This window comes from Manis pentadactyla, chromosome 13 (genome assembly GCF_030020395.1).
Source record: "Manis pentadactyla isolate mManPen7 chromosome 13, mManPen7.hap1, whole genome shotgun sequence".
Taxonomy (NCBI): domain Eukaryota; kingdom Metazoa; phylum Chordata; class Mammalia; order Pholidota; family Manidae; genus Manis; species Manis pentadactyla.
Window position 1 is genome coordinate 7415862 of NC_080031.1, and position 25522 is coordinate 7441383.

Genomic DNA, 25522 nt, shown 5'->3' on the forward strand with positions numbered 1-25522 from the left:
GGTCCCGGAGACAGAGGGGTGAGGGGGTGGGGGAAGGGCCAGGGAATGAAGGGAACAATGCTTCTTTCATGTCTATTTTTTCCAGGCTTTATATGAGGTGCTTTTACATAAATTACCGTATTTACTCTTCAAAGTAACTCTCTATGGTGATCATTTTTACCCTCAGAGCAGAAGAGTCAGAGGGTCAGGAAGTTGAAGTAATTTGCCCAAGTTCACAAACCCTTCCCAGCGTGGATGTGAGCTCCCCTTGGCCAGCTTCAGAGATCATGCTCTTTCTGCAACATCAAGCCAACTGCCTGAAAAGTACGGAATAGGGGGCCGATGTCGCAACCGTGTCAGCTGAGATCCCCTCGCCCCAGCAGCCTAGGTGGGAAATCCTAAATGTAAGAAAGCACTGTCTCCCTGGCTCAACCTTCCAAGGGTAGAATAGAGGTGGTACCTCCACAGAAGCACAGGAGACTAGACTGATGTCCAGATTGCTGTTCCCTTCACATTCACCCCTCCCTGGGAACCTTGTCACACCTCACTGTTGCTGCCACCATTGTCCCCAGGGCCACTTGTGCTCTTTCACAAATTGAACTCAAGTAGACAAGTGGACTTACGCCTCTTTTATTCCCTGTAGTAGAGCTGTAACAAGGCTAAATGACAAAATTAAGACTTGGACTAGCACGGACCTGGACTTGGTGTGTGCTGATGAAACAAACCAGATGCAGGCAGGAAAACAAAACCCAAAAGCAGCTCGCTATTGCAAATGCATAGTAGAGGCAGGAACCTCAGCAAAAGAAGGCAGATACATGGTTTTTAATTGGAATGTGTTAGTCTACAGAAAACTAGAGTAGACACTCAAGAACTCAGATTGCATGGTTGCTCCCAACAGAATAAAAGGATCGAAAAGTACTTTTTTTCTCTCTCCCCATACTAGAGTGTTAAATCCGCTCGAAAGCCAACAAGAGTGATTGCTTTTTTCAAATGATTTTTAGTCCCCTGTGCTATTTGGAAGGAAGTCAGACAGAAGAGACAGGGACTGTAAGGAATCAGAGAGAAAATCTCCTAAATAAAAGGTAGAAATACAGAGGTGGTACAGTGTGACAGAAAGTCAGAACTGAAGTTCCGTTCTGGCTCTACTCTCAGGAGCTGGTAGCCCTTTGGGCCGTTCATTTCATCGTTACAATCTCTAATGTCTTTTTGTTTTGTAAATTGAAACTTTTGCAGTGTCGCTGGGAGGATTACAGAGATAACGCATGTGAGGTGCATATGCACAGGGCTTAGTAAATAAGAAGCGACCAATAAATAGTAGGACTTGTAATGATGACACAGTGACTGCCCTTTTCCAGGTTGTTACTACTCCCTGGCATCAGCTACATCCTCCTTCTAATATTTATGATGCAGATGGGAAGACATAGAAACTTGGCACGCTGATCAAAACGTAAGCCAGTAAAGCATTTAGTAGCAAAGTGTAACTTCTTGCATTCAGATGATAACCAGTCCATTCTATTGATAGTGTGTTTTCTGGTTTCATTTAACTTTATTGTTTGCCCATTATTAATCAGCAGAGGGCTGATTGTCTAGAGTATACTGAGCCCCTCAGAATTGTTCTTATGGACTTAGATTTTGGTGAGGTGCCCCGAGCCGAGATGGGGGCTTCTTGATGAGAACCAGCCCAGGGAAGCTCCCTGACTCTAGTGTAAGGGGTGTTTTGGAGGATGACCTGCAATGTATGGTGCAGTATGCATTTCACCAGACCTGTGGGGAGAACCCCCTATCTGCTTTTGGTGCCAAAAACAGCTAAAAATCCCCTGAGCAAATGGTTTATCCTACAGATACTGTGATCAGACGAGGTTCCTTGCCTTTTTTCAATCAGTATTCAGAAAGCTCAATTCGAGGCCCGTGTGTAAACTGTACGTTATCACTGGCACATTCTTTAAGCCTCACCTTGGCATAATCTTCATGCCTGCCCTTGTTTTTTCCTCTCCCTTCATCCTGCTCTTAATTGGAAAAATGTACACACACACACACACACACACACATATACGTATATATATATACAGTATAAAGGTCCATACTAATATATAAAAGAAATTATACAGCATTGACACTCTGGCTGGTCTGAGCATAGAGTAGTAAAGTCTAGTCTAAACTTTTGTTTCTCCCATGGAGCCTTCACATACACACGTTGAAATGCAGCCCTTAAAAAGGCAGTTAAATTGTTGACTCCCTTTAGAACCTAAATTAGTGTTTTTCCCAATACATCATTTGTAAAACACTGTTGCACCCCAGGAGTTGAGGTATTAAAGTGCTGCTTGAGACATGCTGGGAAAACTCTGGAAAATAACTTGCTGTAAGAAAAACAGTTCAGGAAAGCAATTTTATGTTCCATTTTCCTGGTGGGATACTCTCGGGGATGGTTGGCACTGCTCATGTGTAAGCAAAAATCTGTTCCATGCGCTGAAGAAAGCCAACAGTAGTGGCGATGTAAGACCCAAGTGGTAGCACGCAGCAGATAATTCATGAGCAAAGAGTCAACGACTCGTGCTTTTACAGTTATTGTCACCTTTATGCACAGTGGAGCACCTTTTTGCTGTTGCCTTCCTTTTGCTCTCTGGCATTTCTGCTTAAAAAAAGTGACAGATATTCAGCCTCGCCACAGGTGCAAAGGTATGTCTTAACTCATGCAAATCACATTATCCTTGTCCCTGACCAAAGAGAATACACATAATTCAGCATTATTACCAGAAGTGAGGCGAGGGGCTTCGGTTCTGCAGCATGCATAGCCCTTGTGTTAGGCAAGGCATGTGGATGCTGCTCTCCCCTGGGCTGTTTTGTTTCATGACTCTCTTGGTAATCCTTTTTACTTTTTCAGTTCTTTTGGGGCCAAATCCTGGTGAGGGGCTGTGGAGGTGGATGTGATTGAGAAGGGAAATGAATTCTCTTCCAGCCTAAGAGAAAGGTGAAGACAGGTCCCTTCTTTCACACCTGCATTTTCTTCAAAATGCTCAATTGCATTTCTTCCTTTTTAATTTACAGAACTAATGCAGAGAAGGACACAGCGTGTTCTCAAAGAAGTCCATAGAGAAATATCTCAGGAGCATGTAGGAACAGAGTTAGTGGTTATCCCACAGGACACAGAAATCTCCACTTTTCCCTGAAAGAGCTCAAACACATGGCTTATGCCTGTTCCCCTCAGGACACACTGCCCCAGAAAGGGCCATACAGCCGATTGGTTAAGATGTAGGCTCTCATGTCAGTTTTTGCATTCACATCCCAACCCTACCACTTTATATTGTGTGACTCTCAAGAAATCGCTGCACTGAATTTCACTAAGCCTCATTTTTCTAATCTATACATAGAATGATAATAACCATACGTACTTCTTGGGATTCCTGTAAAGATTAAGTAGGACAAGCTCTATAAGGCACTCAGTATAGTACCTGAGCATATTAAGTACCAAAAGATGTCAGGCCTTAATATTCACAGGATCAAAATCATTTTAAGGACAGTTGTTCCACAAACTTTTATGTATAAAGATCCCTCTTTAATGAGAAAACATTCTTCATGTTCCGACATAATAGGACCAGAGCCATATGATTAGTATCAAGTCATTAAGAATTGATCTTTTTAAAATTACAGATATTGATACCTTTTTTCAAAGTGACCATGTGTATTTGAGAACTGTTGTCTGTTGCGGGTTTGGTGCACACGGGGATTTGCAGACCCCTTACAGATTCTCAGGGACCCATGGCCTCAGAGTCATGGCTAAGGCAGCACTGCCTGCCTGCAATCCCCCAGGTGTATTTGTGGAACAGTAGGGTTCAGTGACGTGCTATGAGGTGGCCCATGACAAAGGACTGCTTGGAACATGCTGTATGAGATAAAGTTAAACCATTTTCTCTGCTTCAGAACTTCTTGGAGCATTTACAATGCAGATATGTATGGTGACTCTTTGAGAGAGTGATACGGGATATTGCTTTTCCCAGACATTTCTGACAAAAGGTGTGTGTGTGTGTGTGTGTGTGTGTGTGTGTGTGTGTGTGTGTGTGTGCCCACCTGTGGTGACTTGGGAAAATGAAGGATTGGAAACTCACCTTCCCTGGACCTCCTTGCCCTGGCAGGGTCCCTGCTCATGTGTGCTCAATGGCTTCTGAAGTTCCTCTGGGCTTTACTGCTGCACTAACACTGCCGTGGACCTCCATGCTGTTGGCCTCTACGTTACCCAGGTCAGAGCTGCTCCTCTTCATAAGAAGCTGCAGTCCTTTAAACAGGTTCCCCAGAGTTTTGCCTCCATCTCTGGGTTTACAAACTCTTCCATGAGGAAGGTTGGGGAAAGTTCCCAAGTTGTGGCCCCGAGGAATTTAATACTTATCCTGTGTGAGTGTTCCTTCCTGCACCACAACATAGTGGCCCAAATGATCTTTCCCTCCACCAGACAAGTTTCCTCCTATCCCAAGCTAGGGAAATCTTTTGCCCACTTATTTTTAACATGCTTTAATTCCAGTGTCTTCTTACCCTGTGGCCAATAAGAATACCAACGTCTCACACCATAAGACTCCCAGCAACCTGTTGCAGAGTTTCTCAAGTGGGAAAACATAAACCTTTTTCCTATTAATTTGTTCATTAAACAAATATTTATAGAGTATCTATCTTAGCCAGATATCTGTGGAAATAGAGATAAGTATATTTTGGAGGTAAATAGCATTTGATAGAGTCAGGAATGAATTTGATGTTACTGGCGTTAGCAATTGGTGTGCAAAGTGGTGCTCTTTTACTAAGATGGGGAAGACAAGATTGGGAGGGGGTGGAGGGAGCGGACTGAGTTTTCTTTGGGTCTTGTTAAATTTGAGATGTCCAAGGACTATCAACTTGGAAACATTAAAAAGGCAGTTGGAGATGCAAGTCTGAGGGCTCAGAGATGTCTGGACTCGTGGTTTAGAATTCATCAGCTTGAAGATGTTACTTACATCCAGGGCAATAGATGGCATGACCCTGGGAGAGATGAGAGAGGAAAAGGAAAGAACAGGCCTTAGAACTGAACCCTAAGAAACTCTAATATTTGGAGGTAATATACAGGAGGATAAACTAGTCAAGGAGACTAAGAATGAGCAGCCATTGTGAGAGAAGAGATCCCGAAGCAAATGAGGTCCCAGAGGCAGAAAAGAATGGAGAGGTTAAGGAAATCAAATGCTGCTGTGATTTTAAAATGGAAACTGAAGTATCCTTTGGTGACCCTCACAAGAATGGTTTCAGTGGGAAGTGGTAGAAAGAGAACCCAGACTGGATTGAAGAGGGAATGGTGAGAGCAGAAGCAGAGACAATGTGGGTGGCAAGTATTTTAAAGAAATTTTGCTGGGAGGGGAGCCAGGAAAACAGAGCAGTAGGGGAAAGGGTATAAAATATGAGCTCAAAACATAGGAAATATTAGAGCCCGCTTATGTTGTGATGGCAATGATCCAGCAGAGGGGAAAAGATTGGCGAAGCGTGGAAAGATCGAGAAACCAAAGGTTGGAAGATGTTGGGTGGGCAAGCAGAGGAGATTCAGAACACAGGGAAGAACCAGCCTTGACAGGCGGAGGGACAGGTGCAGGTCAACTCTTAGAGAAAGTACAGGGAGATAAGCAAGTTCACACAGATGGTATTTATTTTTCCTGGTGAGGTTTGAAGGGAAGTCGCTTTCTCAGCAGGAAGACGAGGGATATAGGAAGTTCAAGGAGGCAGAAAGTCATCCTAAGGAGTGGGAAAGTAGAAGAACTCGGCAAGATGGAAGAGCGCAGTACCACTTGCAGTTAGAGATGAGGTTAAAGTGCATCCGGTCACCCCGGTCACGTGATTTTCTCCCGGAGTCTGCAGCTCCTCTAGTTCTGGGGCTGTAGGTTCATCCTCAGGCTTGGCGTGCAAGAGGGACAGAGAAAACAGAAGCGGGCTGCAAGTAAGGATCTTAGCAGGGCGGTGAGCATATTGATGGGCCACGGCGTCTAGATCACAGAGCACACACTACGGTGGCTGGTACACAGCGGACAATAATGAGCTGGTGAAAAATGGACATCTGCCCTTTTACGTGATTTCCCCAGTTCATTTACACGTCCTCAATAAAGCTTAAAAGCTTACCCTTGTGAGTGGAGAGAGAGTATTTGGGCAGGGACCCAGCTTCTGTAAATTCTTGAGTCTTGTCCTGCCATAGCCATCCTACCAATTCTTCAGTTTTCTTTCCCCATTATGGTATTTGGTGTATGTATATATCAAATAGATATACACATACAGATAGACATATATACTCACACAAGAGACAAAGATATGCTTTACTTCTGTGAGGCCTTTGCCTTAAACTTTGTCTTGTGGAATGTGGGGTCTAATGGGGGTCACATATATAAGAAGTTTCTTGTCAGAAGCTGCAACAGAAGAATGTGCAAAGTACTTGGAAGCCTAACAGAAGGAGCAATTTAATTGTGTCTGGTAGGTGGGGAGGTCTTCACAGAGGAACTGACGTATGAGCTCAGACTTAAAGACAAGAGGTTTCATTTAAGCCTTGACTGTTCAATAGAAACTCACTTAACAAAAAGAACTTACAATATCAGCCAACATTTGCTGAGTATTTACTATGTGCCAGGAGCTAAGCTCTTTACATACTGTAGCCACTTAATCTATAAATAGGCTCTATTTTTATTCCTGCTTTGCTGGCGAGGATTAAAGAGATTGATTACTCTGCTAATGAGAGACCCAAAAGGGAGTTAAACCCAGATCTGATCGATACTGAAGCCGAGGAAGAGGGAATAGTATCAGCAAAGGCTCGGGGAAGGTGAAAGTTCACGAGGTACCCTGTAAGGGGGAGCAGACTGGGCAGAGGTGGAGCTGGGGGGAGAACAGAGGAGTACGGCAGGGGTGGGGACAGGAGAGCAATGGAACACGAGCTGAGAAAACCAGGTTGTATCCAGATTCCAGTCCTCAGCTGTGAGGGAGCTCCCGTTATCTACTGCTGTACAACCAGCCACCCCAAACTTAGCGGCATAAAACAGCCATTTTATTGTTCACGGAGTTGGCGGGTCAGGAATTTGAAGAGGATTCAGCAGATGGCCTGTCTCTGCCGTAACGTCTAGGGCCTCAGCTAGAAATACTCAAAGGCTGGGGGTGATCCATCTGGGAACTGGAAACATGTGAAGGCTCCTCTACTCGCATGTCTGGTGGCTGATGTTAGCGGTCGGCTGGGACCTCAGCCAAGGCTGTTTGCCTCGGCGGTGGGGCTGCTGGAACACCTTCGTGCCACCTCCCCGTGTGGCAGCACTGGCTTCTTCACAACATGGTGGCTGAACTCTAAGTGCAGGTGTCCGCAGAGAGCAAGGCAGTAGGACGTGGCATTTTACTCCACTGACTGAGGAGGTCAGCAAGGTGACTTTCAGGGTCAAGGAGAGGGGACACAGTCTCCACCACTCAATGGAGGGAGTGCCAAAGCATTTGTTCCGAAGTGTAGAACTACCACAGAGTCAGTGAATCAGCTCCTTAAATAAGGAGATCTTCAATTTTGTGGAAAGTAAGTCTACCAGCACTGAGATGATGTCTATTGCTATGTAACTTCTTCATGTAAAACGTATGGAATAGAACTATCTGCTCTTCCTAAGTCTCTCCAGAAACTTTCCTTTTCGCATTTCCTCTCCGCCTTCTGTGGTCTGCCTTATTTCCCTCATGTACGATTTTACATGAGAAGAGCCAACTTTAAAGGAGTCATATGGCAGTACCTCGAGGATTTTTAGTGAAAAATAGCTATAAAATTCTAAGAAATATATAATAAATTAACAAACTCCAGGAGAATTGCATGTTGGACAGGATTATCTTCCCAGTGCCTCAATAGTTGGCTGGATCTTAACATTATACATAATTTTTTCATTGTACCATGTTACTTCAAAATTAGTTCATTTTTTAAAAATTAAGATATCATTGATATACAATCTTATGCTCAGGTTTCACATGAGCAACATTGTGGTTACTACATTCCACCCTATTATCAAGTCCACACCACATACCCCATTACAGTCAATGTCCATCAGCATAGTAAATGCTATAGAGTCACTGCTTGTCTTCTCTGTGCTATACAGCCTTTCCCATGTCCCCTATATTATGTGTGCCAATCATAATACCCCTTAATTCTCTTCTCCCTCCCTCCCCACCCATCGTCCAAGTCCCTTTCCATTTGGTAACTGCTAGTCCATTCTTGGGTTCTGTGAGTCTGCTGCTGTTTTGTTCCTTCAGTTTTTGCTTCGTTGTTATACTCCACATATGAGTGAAATCATTTGGTACTTGTCTTTGTCTGCCTGGCTTATTTCACTGAGCATAATACCCTCTAGCTCCATCCATGTTGTTGAAAATGGTAGGATTTATTTTCTTCTTATGGCTGAATAATATTCCATTGTGTATATGTACTACATCTTCTTTATCCATTCATCTACTGATGGACACTTCGGTTGCTTCCATGTCCTGCCTATTGTAAATAGTGCTGCTGTAAACACAGGGGTGCATATGTCTTCTTGAATCTGAGATCTTGTTTTCTTTGGGTAAATTCCTAAGAGTGGAATTCCTGGGTCAGATGGCATTTCTATTTTTAGTTTTTTGACGAACCTCCTTACTGCTTTCTACAATGGTTGAACTAATTTACATTCCCCCCAGCAGCGTAGGAGGGTTCCCCTTTCTCCACATCCTCACCAGCATTTATTGTTCCTTGTCTTTTGGTTGTTGAAAATTGGTACAGGTTTTTAAAGTAACATATTTAGAGTTCAGTAGAACCTCCTGAGGTAGGTGAACAGCTGAACCTTCCAAGACAGACAGATACCTCTGAGCAATATTTAATCTTAATGGCAAGACAGGTTCATGTATGACAGTTTCTGTCTTGGAAGCTATATTTTGTGTCACACAACTTTGCTGAGCTAAATGTAGTGGAGAACAACAGGGTAGATAAGCAGCTGCATTACTGTGGGGCAGCATTTAAAGCATGCCTACAAATACTTGATTTCACGCTTTTATATATCAATTATACCTAAGATGGTTCTTTAAAGTGTAACTCAATAATATAATTCACCAGTTCAATTATTTTCCAATATTACTCATTAAGTCATTCATTCTACAAATTTTGTGGACTAACTGCCATGGCCAAATCTTGAGCTAGTCCCTGAATGTTATCAGCAAACTTTAAATCTAGAAGTATGTCATTTTTAGAGAGATTACCCTTTTAATAATTAACCCTTACTTCAGAAAAACACCTTGACTTTGTAGAAAATTTATCTTTAGAAGCTAAATGAGTAAGTATGTGAAAAGCTAAGAACAATATCTGGCTCTAGCAAGAGGTCAATGCATATTTAGCTATAATTATTATTAAGCCCCAAATCCTTTTTAAAATTTCTCAAGTTCCCATATCCATTCTCACTATATTTCTTAAAAGAGGTCAGAGATTAGTAAAAATATCAAAAATGAAGGAAAGGTAGAAATGAATTGGCAACTTCCATGTCGAGCATTAACTGCATAATATCAACTAAGTCTCCCTTTGAAGACAACTGGAAAAATTGGAAAAAAAAATTTTTTTAATATGTTCATAGGCATCAGGAAACTTATAAGGCAAATTCATAGAAACATGCAACCTAGCAAGACTAAACCCTGAAGAAATAGAAACTCTGAATAGGCCTCTAACTAGTAAGGAGATTGAACAGTGTCAAAAGCCTCCCAAAAAAGAAAAGTCTAGACAAAATTGTCTTTAAGACAAGAAGCATTATTGGAGATAAGTGGAATATTTCACAATGAGAGAAATTTCAACTTACCACAAAAAGAATACAATTTTATATTGATATGTATCTTATAGTATCAAAATACATAAATCAAAAATTTTCAGAACTATAAGGAAAAACAAATTCATCCATAGCCATAGTCAAAAATTTTAACATACCTCCCTAAGTAACTAGTAAAACAAGTAATCAATCTGCTTGTAACAGTTGTTACAAAATCAATTTCTAACAAAAAGACAAAAAAAATATAGGATATTTTAACAACACATTTATCTAATCGCTTATATAAAGCACTGAACTCAACACCTACAGTATACACAATCATGTACTCACAAAATTGTATCTCAAATTCACCATAAGCTTAGCCATAAAGTAGAGCTAAATAATTTCCAAAGGATTTCAATCCTTTGGAATGTTTCTCTGACTGTAGTTTAATTAAGCTAGAAATTGACTTGAGCATTCCTTAAATATTTCCGTACATTTAGGTATTAAGAAATCTACTTCTAAATACCCCATAGGTCAAAAAAGAAATCATAAGTGTCATGGACTGTATGTTTGTGTTCCCCTCAAATTCATATGTTGAAATCACAACCCCCAGTGGAATGGTATGAGGGGATGGGGCCTTTGGGAAATTTGGGAGGTAATTAAGTTAAATGAAGTCATGAGTGTAGAGACCACATGATAGGAATAGTGTTCTTATAGGAAGAGAAAGCATCTAGAGCTTGTTGTTTCTGCCATGTGAGGACACAGAAAGAAGGAAACTATCTATAAGCCAGGAAGTGGGCTCTCCCCAGACACCAGATCTGCCAGGACCTCTATCGTGGACTTCCTGGCCTCTGGAATTGTGAGAAGTAAATGTTGTTCAGGTCACTTGGCTTATGGTATTGTTGTTAAAGCTGCTTGAATTAACTAAGGCAAAAACTGAACTTTGAATTAAATAAAAATGCAACTTACCTGAATTTGTGGAATGCAGTAAAAGCTGTGCTTTGAGGGAAATTTATAGCATTGACTGCCTATATTAGAAAGGAAGTAAGATTAAGATCGGTAATCTAAGTTTCTACCCAAGGAAACTAGAAAAAGAAAAGCAAATTAAATCCAAACTAAGCAAAAAAAAAAAAAAAAACAGCACAGAAATGAATGCAATCGAAAACCGTTAATAGACAAAACTCAATAAATCAATCTTTTTTTTAAAGAGCGATAAAATCAATAAATCCTTAGGCAGGCTAACTAAATAAAAAGAAAAAACAAATTACAGTAATCCAAGGAGCGAACATCACTACAGACCATATAGGCAAGAAAAAGATTTTAAAAAGGAATACAATAAAAAACTCTATGCACACAAGTTTGATAGCCTAGGTAAAATGGATCAATTTCAGTGGAAGACACAATTTTTCAAAAGTCAGGAATAAGTAGACAATCTGAACAGCCCTTTATCTATAAAGAAATTGAACCAATAACCTTTCAAAACAGAAAATTCCAGGCCAGGTGGGTTCATTTTTGAATTCTACCAAACATTTAAGAAGGAAATTATATCCAATTTTCCACAGTCTCTTCCAAGAAGATAGAACCAGGAGTACTTCCTAACTGTATGAGGCCAGGATTACCCTAACACCAAAGCCAAACAAAGACATTACAAGAAAATACAAACCAATATCTCTCATGAATATAGATGCAAAAATCTTTAACAAAATAATATAAATGAGTCCAACAATGTATAAAAAGAATTATACACCATGACCAAGTGAGGCTTATTTCAGGTTTGCAAGTCTGGTTAAACATTAAACAATCAATTAAGGTAATTCATCATATCAATAAGCTAAAGAAATGAGGAAATATTGAAAAACTGAGTGATAATGAAAAAACTCCATATCAAAACTATGACACACAATTAAGGTTGTACTTACAGGCAGATATGTAGTTCTAAATGCATATTTTGGAAAAGAAGAAAGTTAGAAAAAGAGCTAGGAAATTATACCCAATAAAAGAAGGAAGGAAGGAAATAAGGATACAAGTAGAAAATAATAAAGTGGGGGAAAATGTAACAGAGAGATTCAGCAAAACTCATAATTGATTCTTTCAGAAGACCAACAAAATTGGTGAGAACTAACCCAGGAAAAAGACGTGCTGTAAGTAACCAGTATCTAAAATAAAAATGAGTTGTTACTGCAGATCCTGCAGTGCTGACAAAGATGATAGTATATTACGAACAACTTCATACTAATACATTTGAAAATTCATATGGAGTGAGTAAATTCCTAGAAAAATACAACTTATTTAAACCGACACAAGAAGAAATAGGAAATTTTCATAGTGCTATAATAATGAAATTAATTGAATCTATAATTTAAAACTTTACATATAGAAAATTTAGATAAAAATGGCATCACTGAAGAACTCTAACAGTCATCTAAGGAATTAACAATGCCGAATTTACACAAAATTTTCAGATAATAGGAGAAAACTTTTCAATTAATTGTAACATAAGAAATAGACTAACTTAATAGAGAAAAAGGGCCTAGACTTCTCATGAAAAGAATATCGATTGGCTAATAAACATATGAAAAGATACTCAACCTCCTTATCATTAAGGATGCAAACTAAGCTAAAATAAGATACTACCAGAGAACCATCAGAATGGCTGAAATTAAGAAGACTCCCAGTACCAAGCATTGATAAAGATGTGGAACAACGTGACCTCAGACATTGTTGTCAAGAATGTGAATTAGCACATCCGCTTCGGAAAACTGCTTGGTAATCTTATCTAAAGCTGCACTGTCCAGTGGAGTATTTAATAGCTATATATTCGGTTAGTGAAAAATTTGAATGTAGCTACTAGAAAACGTTCAAGTACATGTGTGTCTTGGCTTGCACTATATTTCCACTGGACAGTGCTGATCTAAAGCTATGGTGCATCAGCTTTATTCCTTGGTATAGTCCCAACAAAAATGTATGTATGTGCACAAAAATAAAGCACAGGAATGTTCAAAGCAGCGTTACGTACAATAGCTAAAAACTGGAAACAATCCAAATGTCCTTCAACAGTGAAATGGGTAAATTAAGGGGTAAGGTGATTGTAATATGAAATACCATTTAGCAACAAAAATGAATAAACTACAGCTATATGCTTCAACATGAATGACTCTCACAGTGTCAAGAGAAAGAAGTCATCTCAGCTGATTCCATTTATATAAAGTTTAAAAACAGGGGAACATAAACTGCAATATTACAAGTCAGAAGAGTAGTTTGAGGAGAATGGTGTGTGTCGTGACTGCAGGGAGGGTTTGGGAAACTGGCAATGTTCTGTGACTCAGTGGAGTGGTGGGTACATGGGTTTTTGCTTTGTGCTAACTCATTGGACTGTACATTTATGTATATTATATAAATGTGCAGTTTTCTGTATGTATGTTACTTTTCACAATAAAAAAATGTAAAAGGGATTAGTGAGGCTTCTAGCAATTTGTTGCAAAGTATTTTAATAGATGTAAGGCCTTCTTGAAAATTAAACTTCTTGTGATTGATCCACTTACGTAAAGTGCAGAAAAGCAAATTAAGAGTAGTTTTTTAAAGACCATATACTGCCCAGGAAGGAAATCAGGATACTTTCTAAATACTTCGATGTATGGCTCTCCAGTTTAAAATAAAAATATCTCTGCCCTTTGCTTGATCACTCAGCTTGGCATGACAGTCCATTTCCTGTCAGATACATCAGTAATGGGGATAAAATTAAAATCTAGAATCTCAGAATTGGAGAATTTAAAGTGACAACAAAGCCTAAAACATTTTTGAGTTGTGATTTCCTTATGAACCTGATGAAATCTATGGGATATCCTTCTGAAAATACATATATTTTCATTTACATAAAGTTTGTGTTTGAAAATACATATATTTTCATTTATATAAAACTTATATTTGAAAATACATATATGAATAACCTACAGACATAATATTTTACTCATAATTTCAGTTGGTTCACCTTGGTAGTTCGTGCAATCCGGGTTATTTGGTAGATAAAGCCCTAAGGCCGAAAGAGGTCAGCGGCACAGCCAGTCAGTGGAAAAACCAGGACCAGTATGGCAGACCTGAATTTCCAAGCCAGATATTCTTCCTCCAAATGAAGCAGCTGACTTCCTCTTCCCCTGTGTCCCCATCTGGGCGATGGTGTTGTTCGTAATGAATTCTCATTTAATACTGTGCTATCCTTTTTCCAAATGGGGAGAAGCCGTCAGCTAAGGTGACTTCCCTTTTGAGAACGATGCGCCTTTGATTTTGCTGTATCACTGTTATTTGAGTATGGGACCATGCCCTATCCCCCTTTGTTTTCCCCAAACCGCATAACTAAGTACAAGAAATACATCCATTATAAAATAAACATTTGCTGAATTAAAAGGATATGCAAATATATGACTGAGATTTCATGTTAGGAGTATATCTCATCATTACAGAGTTTATTATAAACTGCGATCCTGATGTCAGACTGACCTAATTATGAATTCAGCCTCTGCCATAGCTGAACATGGCTCGACGTGTTGCTGGGTGTAGTACTTAACCTGAGTGTCACTTGGCAAATGTGATGATCCCAAATGTACTTCATAAAAATCACTGTGAAGAGTCAAAGAAATAATCTGTGTGAAGAAGCTCAGGCAGTCTGGCACAGAGATCGTAGCCAGCTACGATTGTTGTTACAGCATACTCGGCCCTAAATTAAAGCCTCACTTGGCACAACGCACAGATTTAGGATCTTAGAATTAGACAGGTCAGCTCATCTAACTGATCCAAGAATTACTCATACATTGTTCTAATATATTCATTCAGAGGAACACAAACTTCAAATCTTAGACTCAGACTCGTCAGCCAGTCTAACTGATCCAGGAATCATTCATACGTTGTTCTCTGCATTCTGCCTTTACTTAACCTATCCTGGTGGCAGGCAGCTCATTAGAGCTGATTGAAGCAGCTCCAATTCTTCCAAAGTTCTTTCTTACTATTAGGCTGAACCATATGAAATTGCTTTTTGTAGGTCAAAACAATTGAATTAGCAATCATTTCTAGTAAAACGACCAGAACTTTGCCTATTATTTCCTCCCATTTTATTTCAATATTTACTCTCCTCCTATATAAGAATCCTTTAGAGACAATGAAGAATCAATCGTGAACGAAACAAACCTAGCTTCTGTCTTCACTGAGTCTTACATGCTTATCAAAGAAACAAGAAGGCTCCTCAAAAGGCTAAAAACAGAAACACCATTGGACCCAGGAATTCCACTTCTAGGAATTTACCTAAAGAAAACAAGATCCCAGATTCAAAAAGACATATGCACCCCTATGTTTATCACAGCACTATTTACAATAGTCAAGATATGAAAGCAACCTAAGTGTCCATCAGTAGATGAATGGATAAAGAAGATGTGGTACATATACACAATGGAATATTATTCATCCATAAGAAGAAAATAAATCCTACCATTTGCAACAACATGGATGGAGCTAGAGGGTATTATGCTCAGTGAAATAAGCCTGGCGGAGAAAGACAAGTACTAAATGATTTTACTCATTTGTGGAGTATAACAACAAAGCAAAACTGAAGGAATAAAACAGCAGCAGACTCACAGAATGGACTAGTGGTTACCAAAGGGAAGGGGGTGGGGAGGAAGGAAGAAGAGAATTAAGGGGCATCATGATTAGCACACATAATATAGGGGGGTCATGGGGAAGGCAGTGTGGCACAGAGAAGACAAGTAGTGATTCTCTAGCATCTCACTACGCTGATGGACAGTGACTGCGATGGGGTGTGGGGGGGGGACTTGATAATATGGGTGACTGCAGAAACCACAATGCTGCTCATGTGAAACCTTCATAAGATTGTCAATGATACCTTACTAAAAAAAAAGAAACAAGAAAATGAACAATTGTGTATAATTTTCAGTTTCAAGGAGGTGGAGGAAGAGTGTTTCAAGCAGAAGGCTTAGGAGAGCGAATTCCCATGGAACCCATCAGACGTGAGGAGCTGACAGTAGAGCAGCCCTGCCCAAAGTGCTTTCTGTGATGATGACACTATTCTGTATCTGCCTAATCCACTGAGGGCTGCTATGCAATATGGCTACTGAGCACTTGAAATGTGGCTAGTGTCATGTGACTCAGGAAATTATATTTTAATGTAACTTAGTTAGTTTAAATTTAAATAGCCCCATGTGGCTAGTGACAACCAGATTGAACGGGGCAGGCATAAAGCAAGAGGAGACAGGAGGCAACAGCAAGAAATGAGATGGAAAAATCAGCAAGACCAGATCATGAAAAGCCTCGAGGAGCATGTTAAGAATTGTAACTTTACACTGATGCAGTCACTGTTCATCAGTATAGTAAGATCCTGGGTGGCCTTGGAAGGATTTTAGGCTCCGCAGAATAACATCACATGAGTTTTAGAATGGTAATTCTGGCTATCTCATGGAGATAGATGGGAGATGGATAGAGAAATTGATTTTAGTTTTTAGGAGTTTGCTCCGTAAGGGGAGAGATGGGAATAAAAGAAAAAAATGACTCAAGGGTATCTCAAAGAAACAAAGAAGTCTGTGACTAATCACACTCAGCCACATATATACACAAAATATATATTTATATACATTGTACAAAGTATTTAACAATAATAAACCACATTTCTTGCCTTTTCTCCTAGTTGCTCACAGGATATCTAGCCTCCTAAGCATTTCTGAGGGTCCCCAAGGGCACCTGAGCCCGTGTAAGTCTGTCCCTGAAGTATCCATGCAGTCTCCATCTTGTTCTTCCTCCTATGTGCAGTGTCACTCTGCTCTTCTTATGGTTCTTGCCACTGAGGCTAGTTTTGACAGTGGTCATGCTAATGATCCTGATGCTCCTAAAGCCATTAATCCTAAAGTGTCAGAAAGGTGCTCTACTCTTTGCAGAAGGAGGAGGGTAATCCTCCCCTCAGCCATCCAAGCCACACACTTGGCTTACCTTCCCCTTGACCTCAGACTATTTTCTTTAGCTAGTTCATTTCAGCTTGTTTTCTCCTCTAACTCCTCTAAGCCGTGCCTATGGGGTAAGACAAAATAAAACAAAACAAGAGAAGTAAGTCCCCAGGAACCGATGCTGGAAAACCACCACTGGGTGCCCCCCCAGAAAAGAATTTTGTCTCCCTCTTTCAAGGAACCAATATGTACATATGCATGCATATCACAGCTCCTCACACACTCCCTGACACACATCACATGAAAGCATGCACATCTTATGCTCCTCTTCACGTTCTAGCACTTCAGCTAGTATATCCATACAAGATTAAATTCTCTTCAGGATCAGCCAGCATCATCCCTGTTCCATGTATGTTCCTGCAAAAGGAAGGGGCAAATAAGTACATAAGCAATCACAGCCCGTTAGTGAATGGATGCATGGATTTTACTCGGGTCCCAGACTCACCTGGATTCCAATGTCAGCCTGGTCACTTTTACTAACTGCGTGCCTTGGGTGGATCACTTGATCTGTGAACTTCGGTTCTCGAGTCTATAAAATACCTACTTTTGGAGGGTTGTAAAATTAGAAATAGTGTACATATAGTGCTGGTACCGACAAGGGGCTTTGTGAGTGGGAGCTGGTGTTTCTCCATTGGTGTTGGAGCACTGAGAGCTCAGGATGCCACAGGCCTTGCAAAGAGGACACAGAATAAAAGCCAGAGCGCTACCACATGCTCGTGCAAAAGCATTGTGGGATCTTATCACAGTCGGAGCTCACCTAGTGAGGACAGTTGAAGCCACAGACAGGAAGTGAGTGATCAGGGTCACACAGCAAATTAGTGGCGGAGCCTGGACAAGATTCCAGGTGAGTCTGGAAAGAGTCAACCCAGTGCTCCGTTCCGTAAGGCAGCAGCCTGCCAGGCCGGGGGCGGCCTTGCCCGGCTCGCTCTGATGTGACCGTCTGTACTCCTCCTTCGCGCCTAGGACGTCCCATCAAGACCGGCAAGAGAGCAGACGAAGTGGGTGTCTAGCGGCGACCAGCCCTGCACGGACATCCCCCCGTCGCCGTGGCAACCGGAGCTGGGTTCGGGAGGACCCGCTCCTCCGGCGCCCCTCCCATTCACGCAGCGGACGTGGCACGTGCGGCCAGGTCACGTGTTGTTGTTGGGCCGCGAAGTCTGCTTCCGGGTCAATGCTGGACTCCAGGCGCCGGCGGCCCGAGCGGGGAACGGTGAACGGACCGGTTGGGGTCCGGCCGGGATCAGGCCGGAGGCCGAGCGGCGGCGACGGCGGTGGTCGAGAGCGGGTAGGAGAGACGCAGCCCGCGGAGCCGACGGGCGGGCTGAGGGGTGAGTGGGGCCCGGGACCGCCGTCCTCGCCGGCTTCCGAGGCCCGAGGCGCGTAGTGCCGTCCCTGCCTGGCGCGGTGCGAGGAAACGCGGGAAGAGCTGCCTGGGAGGAGGGCCCGGGGGAGGATGGGGCCCGGCCGGGCGGAGCGGGGAGCGTACGGGGAGCCTGAGTTCCAGGGGGAATCCGGGCTTCTGGCTGCGCCCCAGGGCGTGGGGGAGGGGAGGGTGCCCCTGGCTGGCAGGAGGTGGAGAGTGTGCAGCCGCTGGGGAAATAGGAAACTCGTCTGTGCAAAATAAAAGGCGGCTACGACCTGTCCCCAGGGAGGTTCGGTAGGGCCGGGAGCCGGCAGTCCTTCCCAAGCCCCTGCGACGGGAGGCCCGCACCTTCCGGGCGCCGAGAAAAGAATGCGGTAGTTTCATAGGGGCTTTTGGGAGAATCTTTTGCTCCCAAGCTGGGAAACGCCGAGAATGGGGGGTCTGGAGTGAGAGAGGGCCTGGAGGGAGGGTACTTGGTCTTGGGAGGGGGGAGTGTAAGGATCTGTGTGAAGCTTCATTCTCTGTGGGAGTGGGGAGTACAGAGTTCAGGGTCCTATCCTTTGAAGACATTCTGGGAATGCGTGAAGCGGGCAGATTTAATGCTGTCTTCGTTTGGGAAACAGTTATTCCAGAAGTTGTAGTTAGGAAAGTTGATGGAAGAGTTGAACTGTTTGCAGTCAGCGGAGGAAGGCGGAGCTCTGCTCTGGAGGTTGCTAAGCTACAAGGAGCTTGTAGGAACCGCCAAGGGTGGTGGTTTGGGGACGTGAGCAGTGCTTTCGGGTCCAAATACAGGCTTAGCTGAGGCATGCCCCAGTTCTTTTTATGCTGCCCTGAGCTCTTAAATTCATTTCCGAGAGTCCATCTTGAGCAAAGAGGTTATATGTAGATGCTGAGGGCTAATGAAAACATTTAGCTTTTAAATCCTGAGGCAGTAGACCTAGATCTAGAGGGTAAGAGCTTTCAGACTTTTTTTTTAACATGCCCCATAGTAAGAAGTACGTTCACATCATGATCTTGTACATAGTACATGAATGAAACGTTTCACGAAGTAGTTTTTACTCATTACACAATTCCGTTCTCTTTCATTAAAAAAATGCTTGCCGAAATATGCTAAATTGATTTTTGGGACACAAGTTGCAATTTGAAAAGCACCACAAGCCACATTTCTTTGGCTTTAATTAGTGTCCTCATGTTGCTTCTAGAGAGTGAGGGTGATGATAAGGAGGTAGGTCGGGTGGGGGTGGAGGCAAACCGGCCACGCAGAGTTGACTACATATTTTTTAAATGTTTATAACATGTAGCATATTTAACAGGTGTTTTGTACCATAATCTTACTCTTTGATATCTTAATATTGCCTGATCTTTTGATGAAATTTTTGAAATAATGTTTGCTTTAATTTTCTCTATCCTTTGCTTTTGTCCCTACAACAGTTAATTCTATTTTAATGTTACAGCGTCATATTGTTTGCTCTTTTGCTATTTAAAAAAAGTCTCAACTGAACTCTAAACTCATTATTTCAATAATTAATTGATGGCATATTTTTTCTACATGGTTAAAAATATAGGCTTTAATATATAGTTTAAACTTAATCATAAATTTAAGTATAACTTTGAGTCAGTTTAGTATCTAAAGTCCCCCCATGGAAATGATGCTTTTGTGTGTTTATAAAATAGGTGAGGTCCCTATATGACTGCTGTAATAAATATTAATGAGTGTGGGTGAGCAAGTTGAGAGGCCTTCATGTGTTGCTGAGTTTAAAGTCCTTCTGAACGTTGTCACACGGTCTGTTGTTATAGGATGTCGAGTGTCGAATGATGTTGCCTGATTTCAGTAGGTAAATTTATAGGGTATGTATTTAAGACCAGTTTAATAGTGTTGATTTTTGTTGAGGATGCGTCCATATTATTTGGAACATGGATTTCAAAGGCACAGCCTTTAGGAACTGCTTGCGCAAATTAAACTTCATCAGTGGGACCACATTCTTGAGTAGATGCCTCATGAAAGCCTTCTTACCATCTTCAAACTTTGTGTGTTGTAAAATGTTTTACTTACCTTTATGTATTGACCCTACCTTAGTTACTGATGAGAGGGGATATATCGGCATGTATCAGCCATTCTTTAAAAATTTAATCAGGTAAATATTTGTTTAAAAATATTTAGCTTTAATGAGTGTTTAAAAGCTTGGTTTTTTCGGCAGGTGTTTGGAAAATTAAGGAAGAGTCTCATTAATTTCATTTTTCTGGGAATCATATGTACCTATGTATCAATGAACAGTTGTGGAGAATTCACCCTGAGTGATTGTGTCTACTTTTTTATAGTTTTTATTTCTTCTCTTGATCCTCAGACTCAAGTATGTCCACCTGTATAGCAGGCTCTTTTCTCTTCCAATGTTTACTTCAAAACTGCTGTGGGTTTGGAAATTAGGTGCTTACATTTCTTAGAACTCTGTGTGCAAAGTGAGATGGTGTAGCCCTGAATGTTCTTCTTTCCTTTATATGTAGTATGTATGTGACATACATATGTATGTGCCACACATATACAACAGTATGTATGTGATGCATATGTGTGACATGTATGTATATATAATATGTATGTGACATGTCTATGCTTTTTTTTTAGTGTATAAACTATGTGACGTGTATTTTGGCTGCTCAGCGGCCTTTCCCTGACTTCTTAGTCATGGGCTATGTTTTAAATAAGTGAACTCTTTATATATTTTGGGCCTAGTTAGCTATAGAAGAAAAAGTTCTAAAAGTAACCTGAAACTGACAGTGAAACAATTTGGGCTTCAGATATGAGGAAATCATTTAGCTGTGGTTGTTGCCTTGCCCCACATGCAGTTACTCATTAAGTGCTACCATTGCTCCCTTTTTCTTCTTTTCCACCACTCTGTTCTGACGTTTATTTCTTTCACATTAGGATTCTGACAGCCTAACTGTTCCCATTGTCTGTTATTCTTGTCCTACTTGATTTGCATAGCTTCACGAGGGTGCTCTTCCAAGGAATATTGCTGTAATTTATCATTTCCCTCCTCAGAAACGATTAGCAGCTCCCCAGTTCCAGTACTGAGAATAAAGCCCATAGTGTTTAGGGGTTGGACACGGAGGGCATTCTACGGCTTCTACTTTTTTCCTGACATTATTTTTCTGTTCCTCAGTGTAGATCCTCAGTTCTTGCCAAACTGTCTACTCATTGTAACGTCCTTTGTGGGTAACCTTATTTTGGAGAGTCTGTAGGAAATGTGTTCATTTTCTTCTTGAAATCCTATTCCTCTTCATTTCATTACATATGACTCCTCTTCCTTGAAGTATTTCTTGGCTGTATTGTCTACTACTTTTCCTATATTGCTTTGTATTATTTGTGTACCTTGTTTTTACCCTTTTTAGGTTGTAAACTCATAGAGGACAGGAAGCCCAAATGTCCTCGAATCTCTAGAACACCCAGCACAGTGTTCATTAGAGTGTAATTCATGGACGAAGAGAGTCAGAATTGACTGAATTTGTGGTTAAAATGGCAGATTTCTGAAAATGCCTCTCTAGACTTACTGAGTCAGAATCTAGGAAGAATCACTAACCTAGCATGATGTTTGAATTACAGTAAGTATACACATACAATTTTTTGATCAAATGATGTAGATTAACTAAGAAGTATCACTTCGTATTAGCTTAATTTTAGGGCTTTGGAGTCAGGCAGCTGGAATTTGAATCCTGTCTCACTCATTAGCCATTTGACCATCACTTCTGTTTGTTTTAGTTTTCTGATCTGTAAAATGGGCTTCGTGGTGGTACTCATATGGGTGTTGTGAGAATTGAATGGGGGAACACATGTAAAACAACTAGTACAAGGCACATAGTAAACAATAGATGTTTATCTATTTTCATATAATGATCATCATCACAACAATGGTCATCCAAGTAATAAAAAGTGAGAATAGGTTCTGTGTCAGTCTTTGTTAATAAACAAATTGCTCATGTTTCAAGAATTCAGGCCTAAAATTTATTTTCCGTTGTAATGTAGTGGACCTATATGGTATGTAAAGCTGTAAAGGTGTTCTGCCTTCTTTAGAAGGACTGGTATCAAATTTCTGTGTTAAAGTCTTTCCCCTTTATTTCCCCACTGCCTGAAGAATAAAGTGCAAACTTTGGAACAGACCTCAGCCACTTTTCTTTTGGTCCTGGAAGCCCACGTTCATCTTCCAGCCCTCCTCCATCTTCTAGCCCTCCTCCCACACCGCACACAAGCCACACTGTTTTCCCACTGTGCTTTTCTGTGCCTTTATAGTGCTTCCCCCTTATTTTTCATGTAGGGGATTCTGTGACTTTCCCTTTTAAGATACAGTTTTGTGTGTGGCCCTTGGTGTTATCAAAGTGCATTGCCCATACTTGTGTATTAACCTTTGTGTATGTTTGTCTTTCTGGAGGGAAATGGATTTGGTCCTGGCATATATGTTTCTGGGACATTGTATATAACTGTTCATTTCTGGGAGAGGTGGGGGTTGTTTGGTTAGTATTTAACTCGTTTAAGCTCTCCCATTTGTATGGACTTTTCCTATGCCGAGCTTTCATAATAATAACTACAATTCACTGACCACTTAACTATATGCCAGGCACAACTAGATGCCTTAAAAACCTTATTTAATTTTAACAATAACTCTATGAAGTAGCTGTTAATAGCTCCATTCTACAAATGAGAAAGCAGGCGTGAAAGGGAAGGAACTTGGTCAAAGTCCAGGACGGATTCATAATTGAACTCAAGCTGAACGGAAGCTCATGCTCTTAATCACAGTGCTCTTCTAACAACGAGATTTAAACAGGTGACACCCTTCCCCAGACTCCAACTGTGTGGCTGTGTGGAACTTAAACCAATAATTCACTAACGGTCTTTAGGAATGTGATCTTTTACTAGTACTATTGAGAAAAGGATGATTTGAACTCACATTCTTCTTAGATTAATGCTTTTCCAGTGATTTGCAAAGTTTCTCTTCTCTGTCATACCCCTCATTGGTGTACTTGATTTTCATTTCACTGCCAGAAGACATTACATAGTGCTTATTCAAAATAAAATTCACTTTTTCATTCATCCAACAAATACTTGTTGCCATGTGCTGGGCATTGCTCCAAATAACACTGAACTGGACTGACAAATCCCTGATTTGGAGAGGTACCTAAAACAAGCACTAATAGATGGTGGTAAGAATAAAGGTGAAGGGGTAAGCGAGGGTGTCAGTTGTGCTGTTTTTGATGGTGTGGTCAGGCAATTGAGAAGGTGACATTTGTGTTTAAGTTTATTTGAGGGTTAAATGCTGCGATGAAGCCAGCTAAGCCAAAAGCCAGGGAAGGGCAGTCTTGTGAATGCTTCAAGAGGGGGGATCAGCTTGGCAAGTTGGAGAAGTAGAAAGCCACGCTGTCTGAAACCCAGCTGGCTAGGAAAAGGGTGGGAGGAGTTAAGTTTAGAGAGGTAAGCAGAGTACAGATGAAATGAAGCCCTGAAGACTGATAAAGAGACGAGATTCTGCTCTAAGTGTGAGGGAGGTTATTGGCGGGTATAAAGGACATGATCTGACTTAAATTTTGAAAAGATCACTTGGCTGCTTCATACAGGATGAATTGTCTAGTCATGAAAGCAGGAGGAGAGCTGCTGCAGTAGTTCAGTGAGAAGATGATGGATGCTTGGGCCTGAGTCAAGTAAAGGAAATGGAAAGAATTGGGCACGATTGGGGTTTAAAGATACCAGTTGATAGGACTTGCTGATTAGTTACATGGGGGTGTGAGAGGAAGAGAGAAATAAAAAAATATCTCCTGCAGAGGCGGAGACTGGTGGAGGAGCAGCAGGTTGGAGAAGGGAGTTAAGAGTTCGGGTTTCCCCTTCTGTCTCTCCTACTTACACATCCCACCCTCCAAGGAAATCACGATTCCGACTTTGTGTTTATTCTTTCTTTCACAGTTTAGACCATGTGTATGTGAGCCTAAACAATATGATGATTACTCTTCAATGTTTAAACATTTTGTATAAGCTGAATTATACTATAAATGGTCTTGTGATTGGTTATTTTATCTGTTCAGCATTTTTTCAATTATGTAAATTTTAGTGTACAGCTTTATAATTCGACATGCATATACACCACAGAGTGGTCACCACCACGAGTCTACTTACCATGCATCGCCATACAGTTGACCCCCTTCCCCCACCCCCCACCCTCCTTCCCCTCTGGTAAATACTAGGCTGTTCTCCATCTCATTTTGCTTTACTTTTTTGTGCAGTCTTTTTTTTTTTTTTTAGTTTCCACATATGAGTACAATCATATGGTATTTGTCTTTGACTTATTTCACTTGGCATAATACCTTCAAGGTCTATCCATATTGTTACAAATGGCAAGATTTCATTCCTTTATGGCTGAGTAGTATTCCATTGTATAAATATACATGTTTAATCCATTCATGTATTGGTTGTCTCTGTATCTTGGCTATTGTAAATAATCTGCAATGAACATACAGTTGCTTATATCTTTATCTTTTTTAGTGTTTTCATATTCTTCAGAGAAATACCCCAAAGTGGAATAGCTGGGTCATATAGTGGTTCTATTCTTAATTTTTTTTGGAGTCTCCATACTGTTTTCCATGGTGGCTGCACCAGTTGCAATCCCACGAACAGTGTATGAGGGTTCCCTTTTCTCCACATCCTCCCCAACACTTGTTGTTCTTTGTCTTTTTAATAAGAGCCATTCTAACATGTTAGGTGATAATCATTGTGGTCTTGATTTTCATTTCTCTAGTAATTAGTGATGTGGAGCATCTTTTCTTGTGCATGTAGGCCATTCAGCATGTCTCCTTTGAAGAAATGTCTTTTCAGGTCCTCTGCCCATTCATTAACTGGGTTGTTTGTTTTTTTGTTGTTGAGTCGTATGAGTTCCGTACATGTTTTGGGTATTAGCCCGTTATTAGTTACCTGGTTTGCAAATATCTTCTCCCATTGAGTAGGTTGCCTTTTCATCTTGGTGATGGTTTCCTTTGCTCTGCAGAAGCCTTTTAGTTTGATGTCATCCCGTTGATTTATTTTTGCTTTTGTTGTCCTGGCTTTGGAGTCAGATTCACAAAGATGTCACAAACCAACATCAAAGTTCTCACCACTTATGCTTCCCTCAGTAATTTAATGGTTTTGGGCCTTATATTCAATTCTTTAGTCCATTTTCAGTTTATTTTTGTATATGGTATAAGATAGTGATCTAGTTTCATTATTTTGCACATGGCTGCCCCATTTTCCCAACAGCCTTTATTGAAGAGACTGTCCTTTCTCCATTGTATGTTCTTGGCTCTCATCATAGATTAATTGTTCATATGTGCGGGTTTATTTCTGGACTCTTAGTTCTATTCCACTGATCTGCATGTCTGTTTTTGCACCAATACCATACTGTTTTTGATTACTG

At 40.9% G+C, this 25522-nt stretch overlaps 1 long non-coding RNA gene across 2 annotated transcripts; it reads right to left on the bottom strand.

The window, feature by feature from the left end:
- Positions 1-16343: 16343 nt before the first annotated feature.
- LOC130680293 (uncharacterized) lies at positions 16344-18058 on the bottom strand. 2 transcript variants are annotated; one of them, XR_008993247.1, is made up of 3 exons: positions 17493-18058; positions 17181-17278; positions 16344-17092 (listed from the first exon to the last, which is right to left on the bottom strand). It is a non-coding gene; the product is annotated as an uncharacterized LOC130680293 (long non-coding RNA). The 2 variants fall into 2 exon arrangements; XR_008993246.1 differs by lacking the exon at positions 17181-17278.
- Positions 18059-25522: the final 7464 nt, after the last annotated feature.